Raw genomic sequence first — 6425 nt, forward strand, 5'->3', positions numbered from 1 at the left:
AATAGTGCGACCTGAAAGATGAGCGGGAGCTGTTTCCTGTCTCCAGTGCTTTATTGTCTTGTCATAAAGCCCCTTTTGAGTTTTCAGTCAACAGTCGTGCTAGCAGCTCTATGAAGCTGTCCTTGGGAACACGAGTGCTGTAGTCTTAATGCTTACTCCAGGCTCACAGCTATGTCGGCATACTGATGTTCTGCAGGATAAGCAAAGGTCTGATCATTAGGACATAAAGCTCCTGTTCATAAAAAAACAAAACAATACTGATGCCTCTTTATTACCAAAAAACCTAAAAAGACCAACAGAATAGTGAGCGACTTTGTCTTTGTTGTTATTTCAGAGACTAAAACTACAGCAGCGGGGATGTCACGCCAAGTTTTTAATTTTTCAACAGAAAAGATTCATAAAAAGAGACAGGTCTAATCTTTAACTGTGGTTGGGCACTACCTCTACATGCACAGGAAAAACAAAATCATCAAAAAGATGCGATCCATGAACTTCCATGGGGGTTAGGGCTGAAAGGTTTGGGAAAATAATCCAATTGGGATTTTTTTTTTTTTTTTTTTTTACCCCTTACTGTGATTGTGATTTCATATGCAACTAGAAAAGCATTCTGAGAGTGCAGACTTCCGCCATTACCCCTATCTCCCAATAGCAAAGAATCCCGGGATTTTATCTCGCATCCGTCCACAACTTTTTGAGTTATGTTGCTAACAAACTAACAAACCCTCCCGACCACATAACCTCCTTGGTGGAGGTAATTGGTGGGGATGCTGAGCATCCACACTATTGATTATTGCATCAGCCAATTTGTTTTATTATTCTTCGTCCACGCCAGCTATCTCCTCCTTCATTCTTTGTCGTATCGACACCGTTTGAACTTTAACAAATTGAGTTTCTTTGTCATTCGACTGCAATTACTTTTCTCATTTCTAACTTTGATCATTTTTAAAATACGGCTATTTTCATGCTATTTTCAGCTATTTCTATGCTTTTTCAGCCACTGAATGCAATTTTCAGCTCCTTTTAGGCCAGAATCTACGGTGGCGTATTGCATTCACTTAAAAATAAAAAAAAATCCTCCTGTTTTTACGATATAACTACCTCGTAAAAACAGGAATTCATTTATTTTTTAAATTCCTGTTTTTACGAGATACTATCTCGTAAAAACAGGATTCCCCCGACGCTCTCCTGTGTGACTGTTTGCTGCATTTATCAGCCAGTAAGTAGAGGTGCGGGGTTAAGAAGTAGTCAGATTTTTTCAGATCCTGAAAGACGTTGATCCAGTGCATATTGCCTCTTCAAAAATCCCCACCAGTTCTCTATGCGCTGGTTATGATTGCTTGAGCCATACAAATAGCATCTGCGTGAAAACTCATCCACATGATCATGTCTCAGGAATATCTGCATCTGCGTACGTAAGAACATAACGGTTCTCTGTCCCTAGGTCTGATCGAATTCTGTTTTTACAAGTTACCATCTCGTAAAAACAGGAAAATCAAAAATGAATAAAAAATCCTGTTTTTACGAGATTGTTATGTCTTAAAAACAGGAGTATTTTTTTTTATTTTCAAGTGAATGCAATACCCCACTGTAAGAATCAGCTATTTTTATGCTACTTTCAGCTACTTCAAGGCTACTTTCAGCTCTTTTTATCCTTTTTTGAGCCATTGAATGTCATTTTCAGCTAATATTATGCCATTTTATGCTTTTTTATGCTATTTTTCGCTATTTTCAGCTATTTTTGTGCTTTTGGCTATTTTCAGCAGTTCTTCCACAATTCAGCTCTCAGCATCCCCACACAATTTCAGCAGAAATTGCAATTTTGATCTAGTTATTTCTTAAGTTCCTCATCTCATGTATTTTCCAACAAAAACAAGTAATAATTTACTCTGTACTATAACCAAAACAATATTACATTAAACTAGGGCAAAACAATTAAAAAATATATCAAATTGTGATAATTTTATACTCATTTTGCACATTAGATATAAGTTGTTGTATTAAAGGGAATGATCATTTTTATATAATTCTCATATTTAATAAGAAAACATACATAAAGGGAATAGATAGGATTTTTTTTTTTTGTACAGTATTCTAAAAATATGGCACTAGAACAGGGGTGTCAAACTCAAGGCCCAGGACCCAAATCTGGCTCGTGGAACAGTTAAATCCAGCCCGCAAGATCATAACATATTTCTGTTCTAACTGGTCCATCAGTCTGAGGTCTGCAGATTTCCTCAAGTATAAAAATGTGAACTTATCCCTGATGATTTAAGATATCCTTGTTAAGTCTCAAAATATGGAAAAGGAATAAAAAATAATGAGATAAAAAGTCAGGAATTAAAGAAAAGAAATTAATTTGTGTTTTAATTTCATATTTACAATTTTGAATCTCACAATTAGGACACAAACTTAGAATTTTGACTTTTTATTTCCTACTTTGAGCATTTTAACTCATAATTTTGACTTCTTATAAAATATTTTGAGCTTTCAAAATTCATAATTTTAAATTTTAAGTCATATTTTGACCTTTTTAATTAACTATTTTGTATTTTATCTAATGTTTTCAACTCCAAACTTTAACTTCATTATCACATGGTTTGACCTTTTAGACTCACAATTTAAAAATTGAATCATATTTTGACCTTTTAAACTCATGATTTTGACTTCTTTCTAATATAAAACACTATTTTTCAGAATCCAGCCCCTGCTGTGACTGAATTGAGGTGATCACAAACACTCAGTCCTGCAGACCTCCTAGCGTCTAGTGCCGTCTAGCCAGATGAAGGGAGACGAGAGTCTAGAGGAGTCTTGTACTGGGCTAAAAGGCTAGCTAGGCCTCTTTGACCTATAAGAAATTCCTCATTTTGCCACAAACATGCTTTCCACTGAAACAATGATGTACTATCAACTGAGTAGAACTTATGGGTCAAGTGCCTTTCACAAACAAGCCTGTGCTATGAAACAGCCCGCTAGCTCCTGTTTGAGTGCCACTTTCCTTTCCTCCACCCACTGTCGTCATTTAATCTACTGTTAAAAAGCCAAACTGGTACCAAATGAAGAGCCTGTTATGAATTACCTTTATCTGTCATAAATCAAAATGGATGAGTTACAGAAAAAAAACATAGCCTAGTAAAAGTTAGTGTGGATTAAGAAATGAGCTGCTAAGACCAAATTTCTACTACTAAACATGCTGTAAACATGCTCACATGTGCTGCAAGATTGGAGTATTTAATGGGTGTGTATGCGACTTCTGGGGCTTTTAAAGCTAGGCTCAAGAGGACACTTGAGGAACTGCTGATTTTTTGCACATCTGCATTGGCTTCATCTTTCAATGCTGGAGGTTGGTGCTTGGGGGACTCTTCCCAGAGTCAGTAAACTACATCTTGAGGGTACAATGAAAGTCTTGGGCAAAATTTCAAGGTAGTCCATCAAACAGTTGTGTAGATATGTCAGTTCGAACTGTAACTAAACAGAACAGACATCTTTTATACCACAAATTAAAAAGGACAAGTACTTCTGATAGAAACTATTCTAAATGTGTGTGTTATCCTTGTTGTGATATATGTCATTATTCAGATCGCGGGTAAGAGGCCAGAGCAAGAGAGGGATGAGCTACAGATGCCAACATGCAGAGTGAACCAGTTCACCCCCAGATGTAGTCGGGTAGATCTGATCACATTCAGATTATAAAACATTTACACCTTACATCAAATGCATCATTGCTTTTACAGATAAGGATTTCTTCAGATCTGAAACGTGTCCTGAAGTATTTTTTTCATTTATACTTGGGTGTCATAGTATTTGGTCTGACTGCCCTCAAAGATAAAACTGCAGACGATAACAGGCCGTGTTTCCCTGGTGTAAAATATAACTTCTCAGTGTAATAGAGCTGACAGGCTGGGATTGGATGGGATAACACTGTCTGATGATGGATGAGACATATTTGGTGAATTCTCAGTGACCTGCTGTTAATGCTTAAGCAGAAAACAGGCATGACATTTTTGATTTGATTTTTTACATATATATCTAGGGAGAAGGATGTGTTTAATTTCCATAATGTGGTTTTAACTGGAAAAATTCCAGACAAAAAAATGCAACAAGTTTAACAACTGTTAAGGACCCACTGCCTATATGGCCTGTATTTCAGGTTCTACTGAACTCATACCTTAATTATACATTGAACTGAGGAGAGACGAGTGAAGCAGACTGAGAGTCTACAGCTATGCAGGCAGCGCTGTGAGGTTAGACAACAGGAAAATAACAGCATGCAACAATAAAAAACTCAACTTTAAGAACAGTAAAACTCCTTCGTTTTGTGTTTTAGCAATCATAGCTAACGATGAATGCAACACAAGTGCTCCTTTGGCTAAACTGAAGGTTTGATCGTGATTGCAAAAGAGCTGGTGCTTTAAGCTAAACACTGAATTTTACAAGCTAAAATGTACAGTGAGAGTTAGCATATTTATATTAATATAAAAGCTGCAATCCTAGGTCAGTGTCTGAGACTTCCAGGGAAGGCAGTTAGTTCAATAAAAGTGTGATCACAATCTCAAAAATGGGGAAAACACATCTGATAGAGCCAATGATTTCAATACAATGTGTTTTAAATGAGCACCTACTCCAATATCTTTATGTGCATCTGGAAACTATTAGTATTTATTGTTTAGGAGAATAGGCCTCATGCATTTTATGATTTTGTTTGTTCCTGCCAGCAGCATTTAGAGGAAACAAAAAAAAAAAAAAGTAAATTACCCTTATATTATAATCATCTAAAGTTTCCTCGGCAGTAAGAGCAGCAACACATCTGAAAAAGTAGGGACATGTGTGTGTTTATCATTGTGCAGCATCCCCTCTTCCTTTAACAGCAGTCTGTAAACATGGGTAGTGAGGGGACCAGCTAATGGAGTTTAGTGAGAGGAATGTTGTCCCATTCTTGTCTGATATAGGACTATAGCTGCTCAACAGCCCTGAATTTTTTATTTTTTGATGATCCAAATGTTTTCAGACTACAGGCGGACTAGTTCAGCACCTGCACTTGTCTACTGTGAAGCCATGCTGTCGTGATAGATGCGGTATGTGATGTAGCATTGTCTTGCTGAAATCTGTAAGGCCTTCCTTGAAGAAGAATGAGAGCGTATGTTGCTCTTATAAGTCTATATACTTTTCAGCATTGATAGTGGCTTGCCTGATATTTAAGCCGCCCATTCTATAGGCAAAATGTAACCCAATATCATCCCAGATGGAGACTTTAGACTGTGTGCTGATAACAAGCAAGATGGCCCCTCTCTTCTTTAGTCTAAAGTATTGGGGGTCTCGAGACACTGAGTGTAAATTAAAAAAACCTAGGAATATTTTTTAATTTACACTGTTTCCACTTTACACCAATTTTGGCAGATTTTAACCCATTGTCATCACTTTTTTACAACCAATTTTGCCAACTTAAACACATTTTTGCCACTCAAAACCCATTTTTGTCAGTTTTAAACCCTTTCCACCTCTTTTTTTCTGCCTGTTTTTGCCACTTCTAACCCAAACCTTGCCACTCTGTCTTTTGTTGACTATATTGACCCATTGTTGCCACTTTACCACTTTTTACGCCACATTTCACAATTTAATATGCCCAATTTTGCCAGTGTACACCATTTTCGCCTATTTCTGCCTCAGCTAACCCTTATTTGCCAGTTAATATCAATTTTTCACCTCATTTCAACAGATTTCCACCTATTTTTGCTACTTAAACACCATTTCAGCCACTTTTTTAATCCCCTTTTATCACTTAATTTCCCAGTTCTTGCCACTTTAACCAATTTTTGCCATTTTTGGTTATTTTGTTGCGAATTGTATCCAATTTTTGGCACTTCTAACCCATTTCTGCTACTTTTAAACTCCAATTTCACCACCTTTCCCAGCATTGTTTGCCATTATTAACCCATTTTATCTATTTTTAAAGTATTTTAATTCTGTTTTAAACAAAAGGATTGACATTTTTAAGAGGGCTACTTACTGCACAAATGAATTAAAAGGATATTTGTTTCTTTGACAAAAGTGGTTATGATTCAGGTTAAATATAAAATACCACAGCTTAACTTTAGAATGGACCATAACTAAGTTTAGTTTTTGTCAAGATGACTAAAACTAGACTAAAATTTAATTTAGTTTTCGTTGGACATTCAAAGTCCATGATATTTCTCCACTGTGGGTAAATCTGTCAAAAAACATTGCAGCTGTAGCTATTCTGCCTCATGTTTTTAAATTGTTCCTCAATTTTTAGATGCAGTTTTTCACAGATTGGTGAACCGCTGCTGATCTTTACTTCTGACAGACTCTGTCTCTCTGAAATGCTCGTTTTATAACGAGTCATGTTACTGACCTGTTGTTTCTTTAGTACCTCTTACTTTTCCAGCCTTTTGTTGCCCCATCCCTAT

Source organism: Cheilinus undulatus, linkage group 19 (assembly GCF_018320785.1).
Source record: "Cheilinus undulatus linkage group 19, ASM1832078v1, whole genome shotgun sequence".
NCBI classification, from domain to species: domain Eukaryota; kingdom Metazoa; phylum Chordata; class Actinopteri; order Labriformes; family Labridae; genus Cheilinus; species Cheilinus undulatus.